Raw genomic sequence first — 23,219 nt, 5'->3', positions numbered from 1 at the left:
TACTTCATGTAGCTTGCTCTGATTTAAATATTTTACAGAACCATAGTACCTTTATCAAAACTAAAAAACAGACTTATTTTATTCTTATTTTTTCCTTTATAAGCTTTCTTATTTTGTCTTTGAAATTAGGTCTGCAAGCCATCTCAAGCTACTTTGTGTGTGGTGTGATGTGTGGGTTACATGTTTTTAATATGGATACATCCATATGCTCCAGCACCACTTACTGAAAGACATTTCAATTCTTTGGTGAATCATGGGTAACTTAGCTCAAATCATAAGTGGTTTTAGTTTAAAGAATCACTTTGTTGTTTCCATAACCTAACTGTCTACTGCATAAAACATAAAACAACTTACATAAAACAACTGCATAAAACAACACTGACTTATTAACTTGCTCTCACTTTATTGCTGCTGTTGTTTAGTCGAATCTGACTCTTTCGTGACCTCATGGACTGTAGCCGGCCTATTGCTTCATTCAGTTCAGTTCAGTAGTAGGTCTAAAATCTGATGGTGTAAGTTCTCCAACTTTATTCTTCTGAAAGTTCTCTTAGCTATTTCTGGCTGAATCCCATTATAAGTGTCAGAAATAGATTTTCCTTGGTGATATTGATGGTTCATTAATCAACATAATAAATGTTTGTGCTTTTTAAAACTGAAGAAAAAATGTTTCTTCAAATAGAAAGATCACACCAAGTGTGTATCAGAACAAACCTCCATGGAGCAAACAAAGGGACCATGACTGCACTCCAGTGATGTGTCAGCTGTGCAAGGGTGAGCGGAGGAGGACCAGGCTTCCCGGTGGTCAGGAGACCAATGCTCATGAAGAAAGAGGTCTGAAAGAACCACCATTCTTAGCAGCAGATGTGGAGGCGAGAGGTTCACTGAACACTGGTAGCCAAGCGCTGAGACTGAGTGACTCTGGACCTGAGTCCTGTGCCCAGCCAGCTGTCGGTCAAAGGTGAGGCCAAGTCTCCACAGGCCTCCACAGATGAATTGTATATTGCATCGTAGAAATCATAGAATAAACATGTAAAAATAAACGAATCCAGAAAGAAAGTGTGTAAGCCATAGAGCAGCAGAGAACAGCCCCTGGTGAAAGCTATTGTTAAATGTAAGTAAGTACTGATTAAGGAAATTACATATTGGCACTTCCTTGGTGATGTGGTGGCTAAGACTCCGTGCTCCTAATGCAGGGGGCCCGTGTTCAGTCCCTGGTCAGGAAACTGGATCCCACAAGCTGCACCTCAAGATCTCATGTGCTGCAACTAAGACCCAGCCCAGGCAAGTAAATAAGTAAATATTTAAAAAGTAAAAATAAAAGCAATGCTTCATTAAAAATACGTACCAAGATCAAGCTACAGTTCCAAGTATCAATATAGGCTAATAGGGATATACAAGAAGATAATACAAAAGTGATGCGAAGAATTTCGTTTCCTTAGAGGGAGAATACAGCTGTTGATTTACTAATTTAACATAAGCAAACATGGTCATGGTGGTTTAGTTGCAAAATTGTCTCCGACTGTTCGCAACCCCATGGACGGTAGCCCACCAGGCTCTTCTGTCCATGGGATGCTCCAGGCGAGAATACTGGAGTGGGTAGCCATTCCTGTCTCCAGGGGATCTTCCCAACCCAGGGATTGAACCCAGGTCTTCTGCACTGCAGGCAGATTCTTTACCATCTGAGCCACCAGGGAGCCCCCTGATGCCAAAGAAGCTAAGGCTGATTGGTTCTTTGAGGACCTACAAGATCTTCTAGAACTAACACCATAAAAGGATATCCTTTTATTCCAAAGGGACTGGAATGCAAAAGTAGGAAGTCAAGAGACCCCGGGGGTAACAGGCAAGTTTGGCCTTGGAGTACAGAATGAAGCAGGGCAGAGGCTAATAGAGTTTTGTCAAGAGAACACACTGGCCATAGCAAACACCTATTACAGCAACGCGAGAGACGACTCTACACATAGACATCACCGATTGGTCAACATTGAAATCAGATTGATTGTATTCTTTGCAGCCAAACATGGAGAAGCTCTATACAGTCAGCAAAACAAGACCTGGAGTTGACTGTGGCTCAAATCATGAACTCCTTAGTGCAAAATTCAGGCTTAAGTTGAAGCCAGTAGGGGAAACCACTAGACCATTCAGATATGACCTAAATCAAATCACTTATGATTATACAGTGGAGATGATGAGTAGATTCAAGTGATTAGGCCTGGTAGACAGAATGCCTGAAGAACTATGGACTTCTATAACATTGTAGAAGTCAGTGACCAAAACCATCCCCAAGAAAAAGAAATGCAAGAAGTCAAAGTGGTCATCTGAGAAGGCTTTTCACACTGTTCATGGGGTTCTCAAGGCAAGAATACTGAAGCAATTTGCCATTCCCTTCTCCAGTGGACCACGTTTGGTCAGAACTCTCCCCCATGACCCGTCTGTCTTGGGTGGCCCCACACGGCATGGCTCATACTTTCACTGAGTTAGACAAGGCTGTGGTCCATGTGACCAGTTTGGTTAGCTTTCTGTGATTGTGGTTTTCAGTCTGTCTGCCCTCTGATGAGAAGGATAAGAGGCTTATGGAAGCTTCCTCATGGGAGAGACTGACTGAGGGGAAAACTGGGTATTGTTCTGATGGATGGGGCCAGGCTCAGTAAATCTTTAATCCAATTTTCTGTTGATGGGTGGAGCTGTGTTCCCTCCCTGCTATTTACCTGGGGCCAAAGTATGGTGGAGGTAATGAAGATAATGGCGACCTCCTTCATGCATCCCACACGTGTGCAGTGCTTCACTCAGTGCCCTGAGCCCCACAGCAGGCCACTGCCGACCACGCTTCTGCTGGAAACTCCCGGACACCCACAGGCAGGTCCGGGACAGCCTCCTGTGGGGTCACTGCTCCTTTCCCCGGGTCCTGGTGCACAAGCTTCTGTTGTGCCCTCCGAGAGTCTATCTCCCAGGCCTGAGCAAGTTCTGGCAGCTCTATGGTGGGGTTAATGGCGGCCTCCTCCAAGAGGACTTACGCCATACCCACACCCAGAGCCGCTGTCCCTGCAGCCGTCCACTGCCAGCCCACGCGTCCACAGGAGAAGCTCAAACACAGTTCTGTCTGAGTCTCTGTGGGGTCCTTGGGTCCTAGTGCGCACATGTTTGAGCTCTCTGAGCGTCTCTGGCAGGAATGGGGTTTGATTCTAAACGTGAATTTGCCCCTCCTACAATCTTACTGGGGTTTCTCTGACCTTCAATGTGGGGTCTCTCCTCACAGCTGCTGCTCCTGACCTTGGACATGGGGTATCTCCTCTTGGCTGCTTGCTTGATAGAATGATGTCTGTTGATATCCAAGGCAAACTATTCAATATCACGGTAATCCAAGTCTATGCCCTGACCAGTAATGCTGAAGAAGCTGAAGTTGATGATTCTATGAAGACTTACAAGACCTTCTAGAATTAACACCCAAAAAAGTTGTTCTTTTCATTATAAGCAACTGGAATGCAAAAGTAGGAAGTCAAGACACACCTGGAGTAACAGGCAAGTTTGGCCTTGGAGTACAGACTGGAGCAGGGAAAAGGCTGATAGGGTTCTGCCAAGAGAATGCACTGGTCATCGCAAACACCCTCTTCCAACAACACAAGATAAGACTCTACACATGGACATCACCAAAGGTCAACACCGAAATCAGATTGATTATATTCTTTGCAGCCAAAGATGGAGAAGCTCTATATAGTCAATGAAAACAAGACCAGGAGCTGACTGTGGCTCAGATCATGAACTCCTTATTGCCAAATGCAGATTTAAATTGAAGAAAGTAGGGAAAACCACTAGACCATTCAGATATGACCTAAATAAAAACCCTAACGATTATACAGTGGAAGTGAGAAATAGATTTAAGGGACTAGAGCTGATAAAGTGCCTGATGAACTATGGATGGAGATTTGTGACATTGTACAGGAGACAGGGAGCAAGACCATCCCCAAGAGACAAAAATGCAAAAAAGCAAAATGGCTGTCTGGGGAGGCCTTATAAATAGCTGTGAAAAGAAGAGAAGAACAAAGCAAAGGAGAAAAGGAAAGATATACCCATTTCAATGCAGAGTTCCAAAGAATAGCAAGGAGAGATAAGAAAGGCGTCCTCAGTGATCAGTGCAAAGAAATACAGGAAAACAATAGAATGGGAAAGACTAGAAATCTCTTCAAGAAAATTAGAGATACCAAGGGAATATTTCATGCAAAGATGGGCTCAATAAACGACAGAAATGGTATGGACCTAACAGAATCAGGAGATATTAAGAAGAGGTGGCAAGAATACACAGAAGAACTGTACAAAAATGATCTTCATGGCCTAGATAATCACGATCACCTAGAGCCAGACATCCTGGAATGTGAAGTCAAGTGGGTCTTAGGAGGCATCACTACAAACAAAGCTAGAGGAGGTGAGGGAATTCCAGTAGAGCTATTTCAAATCCTAAAATATGATGCTGTGAAAATACTGCACTCAATATGCCAGCAAATTTGGAAAACTCAGCAGTGGCTGAAAAAGGACCGGAAAAGGTCAGTTTTCATTCCAATCTCTAAGAAAGGCAATGCCAAAGAATGCTCAAACTACTGCCAAATTGCACTCATCTCACACGCTAGTAAAGTAATACTCAAAATTCTCCAAGCCAGGCTTCAGCAATATGTGAACCATGAACTTCCAGATGCTCAAGCTGGTTTTAGAAAAGGCAAGAGAGTTCCAGAAAAATATCTATTTCTGTTTTATTGTCTATGCCAAAGCCTTTGACTGTGTGGATCACAATAAACTGTGGAAAATTCTGAAAGAGATGGGAATACCAGACCACCTGACCTGCCTCTTGAAAAATCTGTATGCAGGTCAGGAAGCAACAGTTAGAACCGGACATGGAACAACAGACTGGTTCCAAATAGGAAAAGGAGTACGTCAAGACTCTATATTGTCACCCTGCTTATTTAAGTTATATGCAGAGTACATCATGAGAAACACTGGGCTGGATGAAGCAAAAGCTGGAATTAAGATTGCTGGGTGAAATATCAATAACCTCAGATATGCAGATGACACCACCCTTATGGCAGAAAGTGAAGAGGAACTAAAGAGCCTCTTGATGAAAGTGAAAGAGGAGAGTGAAAAAGTTGGCTTAAAGCTCAACATTCAGAAACCGAAGATCATGGCATCCGGTCCCATCACTTCATGGCAAATAGATGGAGAAACAGTGGAAACGGTGGAAGGCTTTATTTTGGGGGGCTCCAAAATCACTGCAGATGATGACTGCAGCCATGAAATAAAAAGACACTTGTTCCTTAGAAGAAAAGTTATGACCAACCTAGACACCATATTAAAAAGCAGAGACATTACCAACAAAGGTCCATCCAATCAAAGCCGTGGTTTTTCCAGTAGTCATGTATGGATGTGAGAGTTGGACCATAAAGAAGGCCGAGTGGCACAGAACTGATGCTTTTGAACTCCAGTGTTGGAGAAGACTCAGTCCCTTGGACAGCAAGGAAAAGCAACCAGTCCATCCTAAAGGAAATCAGTCCTAAATGTTTATTGGAAGGACTGATGTTGAAGCTGAAAGTCAAATACTTTGGCCGCCTGATGAGAAGAGGTGATTCATTTGAAAAGACCCTGATGCTGGGAAAGATTGAAGGTGGGAGGAGAAGCGGGCAACAGAGGATGAGATGGCTGGATGGCATCACCGACTCAATGGACATGAGTTTGAGTAAACTCCGGGAGTTGGTGATGGACAGGGAGGCCTGGCGTGCTGCAGTCCATCGGGTCGCCAAGAGTCGGATATGACTGAGTGACTGAACCGAACTGGGAAGGCTTTACAAATAGCTGAGGAAGGAAGAGAAGCGAAAGGCAAGGGAGAAAGGGAAAGATACACCCAACTGAATGCAGAGTTCCTGAGAATAGCACAGAGAGAAAAGAAGGCCTTCTTAAATGAACACTGCAAAAAAGTAGAGAAAAGCAACAGAACAAGAAAGACTAGAGAGCTCTTCAAGAAAAATGGAGATACGTCAATGCTGTATATTGTCAGCCTGCTTATTGCAGGCTTATTTGCTTATTGCAAATTGCAACCCTGGATGAATTACAAGCTGGAGTCAAGATTGCCAGGAGAAATATCAACAACCTCAGATATGCAGATTATACCACTCTGATGGCAGAATGCGAAGAGGAACTAAAGAGCTTCTTGATGAAGGTGAAAGAGGCGAGTGAAAAAGCTGGCTTAAAATTCAACATCAACAAAACCAAGATCGTGGCATCTGGTCCCATCACTTCATGGCAAATAGAAGGAGAAAAAGTGGAAGCAGTGACAGATTTTATTTTTTGGGCTGCGAAATCACTGCAGATGGTGACTGCAGCCATGAAATTAAAAGATGCTTGCTCCTTGGAAGGAACACTATGATAAACCTAAACAGCGTAATAAAAAGTAAAGATATAACTTTGCCGACATATGTCTGTCTAGTCAAAGTATGGTTTTTCCAGTAGTCATGTATGGATGTGAGAGTTGGACTATAAAGAAAGCTGAGTGGCACAGAATTGATGCTTTTGAACCGTGGTGCTGGAGAAGACTTTTGAGAGTCCCCTGGACAGCAAGGAGTTCAAACCAGTCAGTTGTAAAGGAAATCAACCCTGAATATTCATTGGAAGGACTGATGCTGAAGCTCCAGTACTCTGGGCACCTGATGCGAAGAGCTGACTCATTGGAAAAGACCCTGCTGCTGGGAAAGATTGAAGGTGGGAGGAGAAGGGGTGGACAGAGGATGAGATGGTTGGATGGTCTCAATGGACTTGAGTTTGAGCAAACTTGGGGAGATGGGGGGGAAGAGCAGGGAAGCCTGGTGTGCGGCAGTCCATCGCGTCGCAAAGAGCCCAATGTGACTTATCGACTGAACAACAACAAATACGGTTGTATCTGTTAGGTAATACTGACGACTCTACAAGGGCATGTGTGGTGACGGGGGCATCAGAGAAAATGTACATCAAGGCAAAGACTGTTCTGAAGACTCAGCGGAAGGGTACCTCTCAGGACCCCCGTGTGATGCAACAGTGTTCACTGGAGAACGTTTGCTGTCTAACCGTGAACTCTTTTCAGAGGCCTGGGAGGAGATGAGGGGAGCACCGAAGGGCTAGACAGTGGGGGCGAACGCCCCATTCTGGTCCCGAAAGGACAGGGCCGGTCAGTGCGTCAGTGCCCGCAGGGAGCCCGGCTCCCACGGAGGCCAGCCGAGGAGGGCGGCAGGGTTTCGTCCAGGATCCTGCGAAGTCTGAGGAAGACTCGTGCAGAGCTGCCTTGATGGAGGCGTCTGCAGGTACACAAGCCTCGGGGGTGCGGCCTGGAGGCCCGGACCCGGGAGCAAAGCACCTCAGCGCGAAGGCCGCCCTCGGGCTCCTGGGGCAGCCTCACGGTGGAGCCGGAGGGGAACCTCTCCTGACCAAGTCCCCCCGCTCAGCCCGGGCCTCCGCCTGGAGGAGCGGCCGCTCCGCCGCCCGACGACGCCTCTTTCCCCGGGGGCTTCTTCCCGCCCCGAGGCTTCCGCGCCGGCCTCGCGTATGGAGAAGGGCAGCCCCGCTTTCTCCGCAGTGGGACTGTCCGGAGCCCGCTGGCGTGCTCTGCGGGGCTCGCAGGACGACGTGGGGGTTCAAAGAGTTACTGCCAGCCCGGCACAGATCGGCTCTCACTGCGCGTCAGACCAGAAGCGGCCAGTGCACGCAGGCCCGAGCGACTGGACCCAGCAGAACCGGGCTCCGCAGCATGCGGTCTGGTCCCGGTTGTGCAGTTCAGGACGGTCCCAGCTCCCTGGTGGAGACGCATCTCCAGGCCCCCCACAAGGGCCTGGGAGGGGCAGCCGCCGCTTCTGGCTCCAGCCTCCCGCCTCCTGCTGGGCCTCTGAACCGTCGGAGTCAGGACAGGCCAGCTTCCTCAGGGCTCCTCCCTGACCTCCACCCGAGGCGGCGGCCTCTTCACACTGGTGACGCCCGGCCCATCGCAGACGAGCCGTCGCCCCGTCTAGTCACACCCCCACTGAGGCGCGCCCGTGATCCCATCAGGGCCCCGCGGATCGCTGACCGCATCACCAGGAGGCTGCCATTGGCCGAGGCTGGAGCCCCGCACAGCCGGGTCCCGCTCAAGAGAGGCCGCGTGCGGCACACCAGCATCCTCGGTGGGCACTGGGGCTCGGCCTGGGCTGCAGCAGCGCCTCGGACCCGAGACCCCCTCAGACCTCCTAGAACCTCCTCGGAGCTGAGGCCTCCTCAGACCCGAGACTTCCTCAAACCCGAGACCTCCTCGGAGCTGAGACCTCCTCGGACCTTCTCAGACTCGAACCTCCCCGGACCTGAGACCTTCCCGGACCCGAACCGCCTCGGACACCCCAGCTGCTCTGGCCCAAGCATGAAGGGCGCGCTCCATGGCCTTGCTGGACGCAGGCAGCCCCAGAGGGTCAGGTAAGGACGAGATTGTGAGAGGGCGGCCGGGCGGTCACTCTGCCGCTTCCCCTCCCACCTGCCCCCTCCCGGGCCCCTCCCTCGATCAGTCGCTGAGCAGCCCAGGGGTCTTCCTCCCCCGCGCCCCACTCTGAGCCAGCCCTCTGCTTCCTGCCAGCCCCTGAGCCAAGCCCGGGGAGCAGAGGGCCCCCCACCCCGGCCCCTTGGCTCCCCCGAGCACCGTCCACTGCAGCGCCGGCCTCCCCAGCTGGGGTCTCGGCATCTGGGCCCCAGGAAGGGGTAGAGTGCCAAGCTGTTGCCTGGCAGATCCTGCCCTGAAGGCAGCAGGCCCCCCCAAAGGGAGCCCAGTGGCCATTGGGGTTCTCCCGTCTCTGTCCTCTGAGGCCTGCATGGTGGGGGCGAGGGGCTGAATGCCAGATGCCCAGATAACTAAGGGCCACACAGGCACCCCGGGCAGGGTCACTCCTGTATCAGCCTTTCGTGGTCATCTGTGCTTTCACTCAGCTCTCCCCTCACCTCAACCCCGACCTCTCCTCCAGGCCCCCGAACCCTCTCTGACTCTCTTGTCTGCTTACCTGCAGGTTCCAAGGAGCCGCCTGGGCACCCCGAGGAGTCAGCCCGTGGAAGGAGAGCTCCCCCGAGACGGACGCGTGTGCGTGCAGGGAGCCAGCCATGTGGGGCGCTGGCCGTGCTCCCCTGGCCCCCTCGGCAGTCGTGGGCCCTGCCTGCCCCTACTGTTACCTCTGGGGAGCCCAGCATGTGACTGACCCCGCCTGCTGGCCTGACTGGAGGGCCCCCTGGCTGGAGTTCCCCGACCCTTGCAGTTCCACCAGGGTGCCCTTTGCCAGCCATCCTTGGATGGGGTACCCCCCTCCGGCTGCCTCAGGGCCTTCCATCTGGGCCTGGGGCATCTGCAGTTTTGACCCCCTCGTGGGGAGCCAGCCCTCAGTCCCCTGTTTTTCCAGAGTGTTTCCTTACCCTGTGGAGCCCCCACCCCCATTCTCCTCAGTCCTTCCAGCTCCAGCTACGGGTGCCCCGGGCCCATGCCCAGACGGGGTGTGTGGGGAGCCAGCGCTCGGCCCCCTGGACCCCCAGGGTGCTTCCTTACCCTGTGGAGCCCCCACCCCCATACTCCTCGTCCCCTCCAGCTCTAGGTGGGGACACCCCCGAGCCCGGTGCCCAGTGGGGGCGGCAGCCTCCGCCCAGCTCAGCCCGCCTGACTGCAGTGGGGAGACCGTCCAGAGCTGCTTCCCATGTTACGATGACACTCGAAATCCTTCCCTCAGGAGGGGTGTCCAGGTTCAGCATTTGGGCCCCCAAACCACCCTGCAGCCCAGAACTCTGCCCTCTGCCCCCTTCCCCCTGTGTGCACCCTCAGCCGGAACCCCACAGCCCCCGCCCCCACTGCCCACCCTCCCGGGCCCACTGCCGCCTCTTCTAGCTCTGATATGTGCTTGGAGACCATGCCCTCCGGTGCTTAGGGGCCGTGGGGTCCAATGAGCCCTGCTGTGCCCGCCGCCCAGATAACTTCCCAATCTGCTGGGACAGATGGGGAGCACGGGCCATACTTATAAAACGTGTAATAGTGAGCGTCTTGCATTCAAATAAGCGATGCTGTGCTGTCAGCTGGGTTCATGCTTCACTCGTTAGAAAGACCCAGCCTCATTTGCATGCGTACACTTCCGATCATTCTCAGATTTGTTACTGAAAGTTTTTCATGTGATTATTTCCTACTCTGTTGATTATCTGTGGTACCCCACTTTTCTTTCTTAATATTTCATATATTAAAAGAAGAAATCTTAACGTAGGTCTCTTGGTTTTATTGACCCCACTGCTCACTCAGCAGTTCTCTTGTGTCTCCTGAAGGCGCTCTCTGCTCCCTGTGTCCACTGTGGGCAGATTGTTTCGTAACACCATGTAGGTGGCGCTCGCTCAAGTCATTTTTAGCCTTTATTCTTTTCTCATATAACTTTTAATGCCATAAAATTTTCTTTAAATGTATCACTTGAGATGTATTCCATAGTAATATGTGATGTTTTATTTCTGTATCTTTTAAAACAATTCTTACTAAGGGGAAAATCAAGTAAATATCATTTGTCTTCTTTCTGCCAGCAGACAAACCAGAATCTTCTTCACGGTTCTAAGTGTCTCATAGGCCTCTCTCTAATCTTCCAATTACTGTTGTGTTCGCCATAGGTGTGAACAATAATAAAAGTGAAAACAGTATTCATATAGTGCAGCTTGAAGGCTGGTGGAAGTTACTTAGAGTATTTATCTACTGTTGTTTGTGCGCTGACCATGGAAGCTCGCTTTCAAGCAGCATTTTGTACAACGTGAGTCTCTGAAGCAGAAGTGTTTTTCTTTACTGATTCCGAGAGAAATCATTAAAAGTACATTGTGAAGGGGGTAAAAATGAAACACTCAAGTTGCTTGATACAGTTTTGGAATCTGGAATAATCGCTGTGTTAGAAGGTTGTTGAGCTTGAAGAAGCCACGTCTCCTGGGACCTGAAGGTGATGGTGTTCGGTCCTAGCTCTGCAAGCGGTTTCCTTGTCTAGTGTGGAGGTCAGGCCTCTGCCCCTCACAGTGCCCCAGCCCTGGGCTCCGGACAGCGCTTCTGCAGAGGGCGCGCGTGCCTCACTCTCCCTCAGCTGAGTTATCTCTCAGACAGGATGCAGACGGGGCCTTTCCCTCTTCGCACTGATTGCAAAAGTCTGGACAAAGCTGAGACCTCTGGTGACAGGTGCCCAGGGGACCAGCCCCTCGGGAGGCCACAGAGGGTGGGCGTGGCCTCAGGTAGCTAGGCTGCTAGGCCACTTGTCTCAGTGTCCCAAGGACCAGCCCAGACCAGGTTGTCACCACCGTCCACCCCAGGTACATCAGTGCCCAGAGAACACCAAACGTCGCCTGCCAGCTGGGCCAGGGCCCTCGGTGGAGTGGCTTGTCGGGGGCTGCGGGCCACAGAGACCCACAGCTCGTCCACACCCCACACCCCCATGGTTTTCTTGCCCTGCTTCCTGTTTGTGTTTGGAGAATTTCAGTGGTAGGAGGAGCAGGAGGAATGGACGCGCACGTACCCTCCACCTACGTGGATCGTTCCTCCTGCGAATCTTTCTTTAATTCCTGTCTCCAGTCACCTGAATATTCTTACAGGTGATGTCTCCTGTGTCTCTCCATCAGTCCCCCTCTCAGTCTGTCCTCTCCCCACTAATCTGGTAACGGTGTCACAGTAAATTCTGAATATTCTTACAGGTGATGTCTCCTGTGTCTCTCCATCAGTCCCCCTCTCAGTCTGTCCTCTCCCCACTAATCTGGTAATGGTGTCACAGTAAATTCTGAATATTCTTACAGGTGATGTCTCCTGTGTCTGTCCATCAGTCCCCCTCTCAGTCTGTCCTCTCCCCACTAATCTGGTAACGGTGTCACAGTAAATTCTGGATGCCTGACCCTTTCTCGTGCGTCTCTGCAGCACGAGGGCACTGTCCTGCAGGCCGTGCCGTCATCACTCCCGACAGTATGTAGTCTGCAGAGCGTACACACGTTCCCAGTTGGCCTTAGAGTGTAGGTTTTCCCTAAAGTGTTCAAAGTGTGTGTTTTTAAATTTTTTTCAATTAAATTTTCTTAATTTTAAATTGTATTTTTGCCTAACAGTGTATTTTATACCTGGCTTTTTTGGGGGAAGGAATTAGGGTAGATCAAATGGTCATTTGCACATCCTATTTGGAGAGGTGAGAGTTCCTCACTTTGCCCTTCGGTTGGGGCTGTGCTCTTTGAGTGTGCATGTTTATAAAACGTTCCTTATATATTCCATAGAAAAGTCTTTTGTTAGATGCAAGTGCTGATTAAATATTCGTTGTGGCTTTTCTTTCCCTTTGGCTGCACTGGGTTTGGTGCTGTGTGGGCTTTCTCCAGCTGCAGCTTCCAGGGGCTTCTTTTCCTTGTGGTGCAGGAGCTTCTCATCACTGGCTTTTCCTTCTACAGAGCTCAAGCTCTAGGGTGTGTGGGCTTCAGTCGTCACGGCTCCTGGGCTCAGCAGCTGCGGTGTGTGGGCTCCAGAGCACAGGCTCAACGGTTGTGGTGAATGGGCTTATCTGTCGTGGGATCCTCCCAGAACAGGGATCAGACCCGTGTCTCCTGCAGTAGCAGGCAGATTCTTTACCACTGAGCCACCAGGAAGGCCCTCTTTGTGGCTTTTTAAATGGCGTCTGTAGGTGAACAGAAGTTTTTAATTTTATAGAAGTCTTATTTGTCAGTATTTTTTTATTAGTGCTCTTCAATCTGTTTAAAATTATTAAGCCTGTTTAATTCTTTGTCTACTTCCAAGTCATGAACATATTCTCATATTTTTTTCTTGGAGTTTTATTGTGTTACCTTTTATGTTTCCATCTCAAATTAATTTTTGGAACATACTCACTCTCAGTTTGGGGCACAGCATATGCTGTATTTTAGGAAACGTTTTTGTGTACTTAAAAAAATTCAATTGTTTGGTATAATATGCTACACATGTCAGTTAGGTCAAGGTAGATAATTATTTTGTTCACGTCTTCTATGTTTTCGTGTCTTCTTGTTCTATTATTTCCTGAGAGAACTGGAATCTACGGTTTTGCATTTTTCTCTTTTTCCTTTCAGTTCTGTCCATCGTTGCTTTATTGTCTAAAGATGTGTTATTGTGTGTTTTATTGTTTTATTGTCTGGACCATCTGTTTTATTGTTTTATGGTCTGGACTATTTGTCCCTTTATTCTTATAGAGTGTCACACTTGACATTGTTCAATACTTCTCGCATTAGAGTCTGTTTTGTCTGGAAATTTATCTGTTCGTTTATCTAGTGTTTGCTTTATTTGCACTTTGTGCTGTTATATTCAGACGTGCTTCCTGAGAGCTTGTTTGGAGGCTCTAGCAGGGGAGCACAGTACACCCTTGATGGGAGACTGGTCCTCCTCTGTTGGGACAGTCGTCCTCTTTGACCGAGCGTGCAGCTGCAGGAGGGACACACGTGGGGCGGTGAGGGAGCGGGGGACACGCACCTACCCAGTCAGATCAGCTGAGTCAACCCTGCGACCACTGGGTGACAGGTGTTGCAACCAGATCACCCTCACGTCCTCAAAAGTGTCCCTTAAAGCCTCAGAGAGCTTTAAAAACGCAGGCTCGTGACCTGTCCTGTAGCTGGATTGTTTCGTCCATCTGTTTAGTGTGGTCCCTGATGCGGCTGCCCTTGCCCACCATCTCACTGTCGTCTCTGGGTCCATACCTCCTCCTGAACCTTTTGTTTAAAAAATTTCTCCACTGTATCTCTGTGTTACTTTTAAATTATACTTCAGTCTATCATTCTTTTGGCAGTTACTCTAAAGATTAAAAGGCGGTTACTCTAAAGATTAAAATACAGACCCTCCATCGATTACTGTCTACTTGATGCAAGTATTTGTACCAGTTTCCAAACCATGCAGTTCAGCTCCAGTCTCCCACTTCTCCCTAGCGGGCTGTGCTAATTGCTGTAATGTACTCTGCACTCTACGTCTCTGTTATAAAGTTGACAAGACAGTGTCAATTGCTTACTCTTAAGGCGATGGCACCCACTCCAGTGTTCTTGCCTAGAGAATCCCAGGGACGGGGGAGCCTGGTGGGCTGCCGTCTATGGGGTCGCACACGACTGAAGTGACTTAGTAGCAAATCATTATTTTTACATTTTTCCATTTGTTTCCCGTTCCTGCATTCTTCCCTTCCTGAATCTCCACACCTGCAACTGGAATCATTTTTCTCTTCTTCCTGTGTTTCTTTGGCTTCAGGTTCTTGTGAGTTACTCTCTCAGCTTGTGTTTGCCTGAAAAATGTCTTTTTTTGGTCCTTCACTTTTAAGGGATATTTTGCTAACCCTTTTTGCTAAGTTGGCAGTTATTTTGTTCTCTAGGAAGTAAAGCATCACTTCATTTTCTAGTGGGAATCTAAGTCAGAAGGAAGACTTGGACACGTTGGCCACGTGCACGCCCACCTGAGGCACTCACTGCAGTCAGTCTCTACTATGATTGTGCCCTGACTCCCCTGCTGGAAAGTGTGGCCTGTGGTAAACCAGTTCTTCAAAAGTCACTGTTGTAAACCCAGTACAGTTTGTGGACTTACTCTCTTGCGGTGACAGCAGAGCCCACATGTCCTTCAGCTCACGCTTGCTGACTGTGTGGCCCACTTCCACATCCTTGGCTAGTTTTGGTTTGCATGGCCTCTCATTTTCTTCGAGAGGCCTGCACTGAGTATATAGGCTTTATCAAGCTCAGCATTATTCCTTGCCATTCTATTTTTCAGAGAGTTCTAACACTTCAGAATATACTGAAACCTTATCAAACCCTTTCTCTGTATCTGCCAAGGACAGTTTTCTGTAATCATTAATGATTACCTTAAGGTAGACATTTTTTGTCTTCTGTAGCCAAACAATGTAGTGAATTATTTCATGTGGAAAATTATCTCTGCATTGCTGGGGTAAAGTACGTCCAGTCACAGGTTTTCTCTTATAAGACATTTTGCATTTGGTTTGTTCCTGTGCTATTTAGGATATTTTACACGAAGGGGAAATAACCCAGATGTGTTTTCTTGTGTTGACTTTACCAGCTCTGAATATAAGGTAATAATCGCTTCCAAAAATTAATTTCAAAATTCTCCTCTTTTAAAGAAATATTCTGGAGTGTTCTTATGAATAAGTTTGGAAAATTCATCTGTAAAGCTGTCTGCGCCTGGGGCTTTTTAGTGGTAAGGGCACCATCACTTTGCTTATGACATTTACTTACATGTCGCTTTCATGAATTGCTTTTGTAGTTCTGTGTTTTGCTTACGTATGTCTTCTCTCATCTGTCTTAGTCTTCCCAATGTCTTGTGTATTGTTTTAAAAAACAAACACTGTTTTGGTTTTTCACCTTTTAAAATCATTTCATTGTTCTGTGTTTCTGGATTTTGTCTTTGCATTTTTTCTTTCATTTTGTCCTTGGGTTTCTTCTGTTCTGTGTTTCTGGATTTTGTCTTTGCATTTTTTCTTTCATTTTGTCCTTGGGTTTCTTTTGTTCTGTGTTTCTGGATTTTGTCTTTGCATTTTTTCTTTCATTTTGTCCTTGGGTTTCTTCTGTGGCTGCTTTTCTAACTTCCACTGGAGCTCTCGGTCTCCTCTGCAATGAACCTGAGGTGATACGTTTCTCAGAATACCTCTTTACAGGTGTCTCACTGGCTGGGCGGCTGCTGCGTTTGTTATATCTGTTCTGCAGGGTGGAGAGGCCCTCCTGCCTGGTCAGGGGCCAGCTTCCACAGCCTAGCCCACCCCATGCAGTGATGTCTGGATGGACACCCAGACACTCAGTCCTGACCTCTGGTCACTCTTATGCCAACTTTGAAGGCTTTCCACGTTCCTGTATGCGGTGTGTTATTTTAAATTCGCTCTTGTTACTTCAACTAGTGTATTTTTTAAGGAAGTGTCACATATTAAGTATAATCACTAAAGTACTTAGGAATTTGGTGTCTCTCGCCATACATTGAATATAAACTAGATGTAATGAGGTAGTACAACGTGATGAAACTGGCTGGATGTCACTGTCTCTGCATGTCTCACCACCCCCGCCAGCTTGGCTTCGTGAGAGGGAGAGACGTCAGGATGGGCATTAGGGCCATCCACCCTGCCCTGGCTCGCTCTCTGGTGTCCCGAGGACACTGTTGTCTGCGACCCTAGTGTTGCAGAGCCTGGGCTGGTGGAGGCTGCACCTCGGATGCTGGACGTGGGGACCCATGTCTGCCATCCCCCCACCCTGCACTGCCCGGCTCCTCGTGCACAGTTCACGCTCCGTCTGGTGCACAGAGGTTGGAAATGGAGCCAACCGCAGCCCTGGGAGACCTCTCCTCCCTTCCCCCCAACCGTGTCCATAAGTTTGTTCTTTCTCTGTGTCCACTGCTGCCCTGCAAATGTTCATCCATACCATCTCTATATTCTATGTTCTGCGTTAATATATGATATTTGTTTCTCTCTTTCTGACTTACTTCACTCCATATAAAAGTCTCTAGGTTCATCCACCTCATTAGAACTGACTCAGATGTGTTCCTTTTTATGGCTGAGTAATATTCCTTTGTATATATACCACAGCTTTTTTTATCCATCCATCTGTCGATGCACATCCAGGTTGCTTCCATGTCGTGGCTATTGTAAACAGTGCTGCGGTGAACATTGGGGTACGTGTGTCTTTTTCAATTTTAGTTTCCTCAGGGAGGCCTGTCATGCTGCAGTCCATGGGGTCACAAAGACTTCGACACAACTTGGTGACTGAACAACAACAGGGTATATGCCTAGTAGTAGGCTTGCTGGGCCATATGGTAGTTTTATTCCTAGTTTTTAAAGGAATCTCCATACTGTCTTCCATAGTGTCTGTACCAATTAACATTCCCACCAACAGTGCAAGAGGGTCTGTTTTTCTCCACACCCTCTCCAGAAATATTGTTTGTGGGTTTTTTGATGATGGGCATTCTGTCTGGCCATTCTGAGTCTCTTGATGAAAGTGAGAGTGAAAAAGTTGGCTTAAAACTCAACATTCAAAAAACTAAGATCATGGCATCCGGTCCCATCACTTCATGGCAAATAGATGGGGAAACAATGGAAACAGTGACAGACTTTATTTTGCAGGGCTCCAAAATCACTGCAGATGATGACTGCAGCCATGAAATTAAAAGACGCTTGCTCCTTCCAAGAAGAGCTATGACCAACCTAGACAGCATATTAAAAAGCAGAGACATTAGTTTGCCAACAAAGGTCCATCTAGTCAAAGTTATGGTTTTTCCAGTAGTCATATATGGACGTGAGAGTTGGACTATGAAGAAAGCTGAGCACTGATGAATTGATGCTTTTGAGCTGTGGTGTTGGAGAAGACTCTTCAGAGTCCCTTGGACTGCAAAGAGATCAAACCAGTCTGTCTTAAAGGAAACCAGTCCTGAATATTCATTGGAAGAACTGATGCTGAAGCTGAAATTCCAATCCTTTGGCCACCTGATTCGAAGAAATGATTCATTGGAAAACATTGGAGAATGATTCCCTGATTCTGGGAAAGACTGAAGGCAGGAGGAGAAGGGGGCGACAGAGGATGAGATGGTTGGATGGCATCACTGACTCAATGGACATGAGTTTGAGCAAGTTCCCGGAGTTGGTGATGGACAGGGAAGCCTGGCGTGCTGCAGTCCATTGGGGTCGCAAAGAGTCAGACACAACTGAGCTACTGAACTGAACTAAGAAGGAGCGATGTTGAGCAGGAGGGGCAGGGCCCCATGGGGAGGCAGCAGGTAAGCTGTAAGGACAGGAAGCATGGGGCAAAGGCTGGGCTCAGGCTGCCTCTCAGGGCTCAGAAGGAACACAGCTGATGGAAAAGGAATATTTGAAGAAACGGTGACCACAATTCTCCAGAATTAAAACTTAAAAGATTGAAAATCACCAGAAAGAGCAGAAGGAAGCCCCTGCCCTCCATTCACGTGATGAGACTTACCATCCTCAATAGAAACCTCTGAACCTCGCGGTACACTTGCATCTCTGAAATAAAGGGTTAGCTTTCCACTCCTGGGAATTAAATTACATACTCCTAAAATCACCCTTTGAATTAACACAAATCTTGAAATTCTTAGAATTAAAGGAAAACGCTCTACATACAAAGTTACAGGATACGGCAAAAGGGCGCCCCGAGGGTGAGACACTGATCAGAAACCAGGGGTGTCGGGAGGAAAAGAGCTCAGCGTCCAGGTCGGGAAAGTGCGGCACAGAGGAAAGCGAATCTGGGGAAGCGGCGAGAAGGACATCCGGACTGGCCGTCGTCTGATCTTCACAAGTGGAGAGCTGGCCCTGAGAGGGTAGTTCAGGCACCTTGAGATGAGAAGGACAGGGGAAACGGTGTGTTTCCAGCCAGACTGCGAGCAGGAGAGATGCCGACCACTCCGCTTACCACCCCGAACCCCCTCAGGACGCGCCCGGCGGTCCTGCGGAAGCGGGACAGGGGAGTGGCCTGGAAGCTACACAGACACGCAGACAGACAGACAGGGCGGCTCTCAACCATGGGGAGGAGGCACGTGGGCGAGGCCCTGGGCTGAGAACCGCATGGCGGTGGGCTCCCTCGTGGACCCCAGACCCGCTCGGAGAGAGGCCAGCCCCCAGACCACCCAGGAAGCTGTAAGAAAAGCCGCCGTCCCCAGGCAGAGGCCCCGGAGGGGGCAGCCCAGGAAAACAGCAGACTGGAGACCACCCGGCCATCCCGTCCGCAGAGGCCTGTGGCGGGGCGGGGGCGGGGGGCGGCTCTTGTTCGCCGGGGGGCAGCCTCCCCTGCCGCTCCCCCAGCCCAGTCCCGCTGAGCGGGGAGCCCAGACAGCAACCCCGCCCGGCAGCAAGCAGGCCCCAGCCTCCGGCACCGGAAGCCGTGTGCGAAGCCCCCACTCCCGCCCCCCTGGCCTCTCTGCTCCGTCTCTGCAACTTCCTGGGAGTCTGTGATTTCAAAATTTGTTAAAAATCACTGATTACCACTTCAGTCCGTATCTCTCAGGGCTCCGTACCCTTGTATACGCAGGCGAGGATGTACGTCACCACGTCGTCGACCCCTGGGTGACGTAGACGTCACACAGTCGTGGAGAAGTTAGGATTCGAGGGTAAGGTTGGAGCCATTTCCTTTAGAAATACAGGAAGTGGAAGACGGAGGGCACACCCACTGTGTTCAGCGCACTTTCAGCCGTGCAAACACACCCTGTGTTTCTGTGCAGAAAAAGCTCGCTTCCAGGCTTCAGTAACTGTCAGCCAGTCTCCACCTCTGTGAGCCCTGGTGGGCTCCTGAGGCCGGTGAGTTGGGGCGGCATCCTGTCGGGGGCGGTGGGGAACCCACGGTTCCAGCCCCTTAGCTTCAGCCCCACCCCCGACAGAAGCCAACTGCCCTCTCCCCGCGCCATGCCCCTCAGAAGAGCCCCGGACCTCTCAGACGTTCTCCAGGAATACACGTCAATTCCATGAAGCACAGCCTCCAGAGAGGACCCTCCCCCCAACCTGGGGACAGTGCTGCCCGCGGTCCTCGCCAGTGGTGGCCGACTTCCCTCCCGGGTCCCCTGGACTCCCTGCCCGCACCGCCACTTCCCTGGACGTTCCCGTAGACCAACCCTTGCTACACCCTCTGGCCTGCTCCTCTCCCCCATTTCTCAGGACTCTGCAGCTGGGCCGGCCAGATCTTCACCACCCTTCCTGCCCTGTTCCTCCTGGCTGCCACATCCACCTGGACGGGCCTCCCAGCAGCTCGCTTGTGCCTTTAGCTCGTCCCTGCAGCCGCCGTGTTTCCTGACCCGCCCCCGTGGGCGATCCCAGACCTGGCCACCTCGGACCTCTAGCTGCCCCTGCGTCAGGAGCGGCTGGGACCTGCTGCCTCCCTGCACGCTGGCTCAGCCCAGGTCATGGCCACGCTGACCTGCAGAGCGGTGTGGAGCCGAGAACCAAATGCACGCAGCTGGGCGGGCAGTTCCTACATGCCGTGGTGACGGGCAGAGAGCGGAGGGGCAGAGTTACTGGAGCACGCGGTTTATGGAATCTAAAAACAGGCGTGCAGGCCCGTGAAGAGGGCTGGGGAGGGGACGGGGTGTGGGCAACGGGGTTGAAGGGCAGAGGGCAAGGAGGAAAGTGAGGACACGTGATGCGTGGGGGCCCAGCATGGGTCCTTGAGAACACGCTGGGCCCTGAGCAACAGTGAGCAACGTGCGTCCCAGGCCCTTAAAAAAGTAAAAACCGAAACCTAAGTGTGGCCATCCACAGTTCCCTGGGCAGCACGCCATGTGTCTCCTGTTTGGGGCGGGTGACTGGGGATGGATCAGAGCTGGAAGAGATGGCGGCAGACCCAGGAGGGGGCGTGGGGGCCCTGGGGTTCGGCCGAGGGTCCCCGCTGGGGGAAGGGGGCGTAGGGCAGAGTTCTGGGCTGGAGGCGGTTTGGGGGCCCAGATGGAAGGCTCTGAGGCAGCTGGAGGGGGTGCGGCAGCCAGCCACACGGAGTCGTCCCTTCAGCACCCCCAGCAGGCGGACGGCACTGAAGGCCTCAGCCCTTCCCTCCTGTGGCCATGTCCCAGGTCACGAGAGCCCCTGCATCCAGGCCCAGGCACATCAGCAGGTGTGAGACCTGCAGGGGCTCGTTCAGTCTGGCCGGAGCCTCCTGTGGTGCCTCGAGAGCCTGCTGAGCGTGGGAAACTGTGCAGACCATGGCACTGCCGACGGGCACCAGCCCAGCAGAGGCAGGCATAGGCCTCCAGCTTGGGGTGCAGCCCAGGCGCTGGGCACTAGGAACTTGTGGCCACTGCTGCCTCCCAGAACCCAGCTGGGACTGGAACCGGGAGCGGAGCCTGGTCTGGGTGAGCAGAGCAGAACCTGGCAGGGCTGCGAGCTGAGCCAGATTCGCCATATGCAACTGGGGGTATTTTTGTTACACAGTACTGTTTTGTTAATAGATGACCAATACACATTCCCACATGCCTGCCTTCCTAAGAATGGACAGACTTCAAGGGCTATGCAAGAAAAAGAGAGGAAAACACGACTGGGCCTCGTTTCCTTCCAGGTCGCCTTCCGAGGGAGAGGGGAGCTGTGCTCCTTCCTGCCCTGGTAGCATGGCAGCTGCCTGAGAACAGCCTTGGGGGGAGGAGGGGGAGGGAAGCTGGCAGAGGGGCTGGGAGAGTGAGCAGTCCAGAGCAGTCCACCTCCAGAGGTGGAGGTGACCAAGGAGCGCACGCACTGTGGCCGGGCCCACACACTTGCAGAGGCGAGGTCAGGGTGCAGAGGAGAGTTTGGATCATGAACCAGACCGTGGGGATACAGGGGTATAAGTGAGGCTTCCATGGACGCCAGAGACCACAGAGGCTGGGGGCGGGAGAGCAGCCCGCCCGGTGCGGGGGTGGGGGTGGCATGCACAGCTGGTGCTCCAGATGGACTCATCTGATGCTTTGCACACGAGACCTGCATGGACCCAGACACTGCTTCTGTGCCCAGAGCAAGGGGACAACCCGCTGCATGGAGGGTGGGGGACACTGAGCACCTCGAATCACCAGAGAGAATGGTCCCTGACAAGCAAGATGGGGCAGACAGAAACTGTTCCATCTTGGGGGGAAGTTCTTATTCACTTCAGTTCAGTTCAGTCGTTCAGTCAAGTCCAACTCTTTGTGACCCCATAAACTGCAGCATGCCAGGCCTCCCTGTCCATCACTAACTCCTAGAGTTGAATTTACCCAAACTCATGTCCATTGAGTCGGTGATGTCATCCAACCATCTCATCTTCTGTTGTCCCCTTCTCCTGCCTTAAATCTTTCCCAGCATCAGGGTCTTTTCCAGTGAGTCAGTTCTCATCAGGTGGCCAAAGTATTGGAGTTTCAGCTTCAGCATCAGTCCTTCCAATGAATATTCAGACTGATTTCCTTTAGGATGGACTGGTTGGCTCTCCTTGCAGTCCAAGGGACTCTTAAGAGTATTCTCCAGCACCACAGTTCAAAAGCATCAATTCATCATCTCTCAGCCTTCGTTATGGTCCAATTCTCACATCCATACATGACCGCTGGAAAAACCATAGCCTTGACTGGATGGACCTTTGTTGGCAAAGTAATGTCTCTGCTTTTTAATATGCTGTCTAGGTTTGTCATAGCTTCTCTTCCAAGGAGCAAGCGTCTTATTAACAGTATTGAAATAATGAGAACAACTCCATGGAGAAATGGGAAAAGAACCTTTAAAAAGTCACAGAAAGTGGGAGTAGAGACAAGACGCCGATAAATGCCCCTCAGAGATGTTCAGACTAGTAAACAGAGGTTGAATGCACAGAGTCTCAAGTGCTTCCTCCCACACCCGCTCACAGGCGACTGAGTGAACAAGTGAAGGGGACAGTCGCTCAGTCGTGTCTGACTCTCTGCGACCCCGTGGACTGTAGGCCCCAGGCTCGTCTGTCCATGGGCATTCTCCAGGCAAGAACACTGGAGAGGGTTGCCACGCCCTCCTCCAGGGGATCTGCCCAATCCAGGAATTGCACCCGGGTCTCCCGCATTTCAGGCAGATTCTTTACCATCTGAGCCACCAGGGAAGCCCCGAGGGGGCTTTATTTATACAGGCAGGCAACAGGAATAGTAATCACATGAGAGGAAATGTCAGGATTTGGGGGTGGCAGAGCCACACAGCCCTGACCTGGAGGAGGGGGAGCAGGACTCGCCCCAGCCTGCAGCAGGCAGAGCCGAGCATTGTCAGTTGTGGGGTTGGTGGCAGCGAGGGGAAGGGGTGTAGGGGGCTGAAAAAGGGGTGGGCTAAGCTGTCAGGGAATGAGGAGCAGCCAATCCAGAAGGAGACCGCTCCTTACCTCGGCAGAGGGGGCTAGACGTCCCTTCTCTGCCTGGAAGTGGAGGCAGGGGTGGGGGTGGGCAGGTGTCTGCCTTCTGCTGAGACCCCAGACCCCTGGGCCCGCAGCATGGATCCTGCTCCCCTTAGGGGAGTGGACATGCCTTGTCCTCCTCTGGGGAGTTGGGCTCAGAGGCGGGGGCTCTGGCAACTCCCCAGGATGAGGCCAGCGTGTCTGAGCTGTGCTCACAGCTCTTCAGTGCCCTCTCCTAGTGAGGAGACCACGGCCAAGCTCACTGGGCTCCCGGGAAAGCCTGTGGCTACACGATAGAGACTGAACCGCCACGACCAGACACAGAGACACCGTTATGGCAGCTGCCGCAAAGACAGAGACAGGACTGAGGCGACGAAGCTTGTGGGACAAAGATGACGTAGAGACAAAGTCGGAAAGCCGTT

General features: G+C 50.8%; 2 long non-coding RNA genes across 2 annotated transcripts; one reads left to right on the top strand and one right to left on the bottom strand.

Moving 5' to 3' along the window:
• Positions 1-18,042: 18,042 nt before the first annotated feature.
• On the bottom strand, positions 18,043-19,264 carry LOC147348784 (uncharacterized). Its single transcript, XR_015151931.1, has 2 exons — positions 18,957-19,264; positions 18,043-18,308 (listed from the first exon to the last, which is right to left on the bottom strand). It is a non-coding gene; the product is annotated as an uncharacterized LOC147348784 (long non-coding RNA).
• Positions 19,060-20,206, top strand: LOC147348783 (uncharacterized). Its single transcript, XR_015151932.1, has 2 exons — positions 19,060-19,268; positions 19,623-20,206. It is a non-coding gene; the product is annotated as an uncharacterized LOC147348783 (long non-coding RNA).
• The last annotated feature ends 3,013 nt before the right edge of the window (positions 20,207-23,219 follow it).

The sequence above is a fragment of the Bos grunniens genome, chromosome 22 (assembly GCF_055505025.1).
Source record: "Bos grunniens cultivar Pamir isolate PY7600 chromosome 22, Bosgru_T2T1.0, whole genome shotgun sequence".
Taxonomy (NCBI): Eukaryota; Metazoa; Chordata; class Mammalia; order Artiodactyla; family Bovidae; genus Bos; species Bos grunniens.
This window is presented reverse-complemented; position numbering and strand designations above follow the sequence as displayed.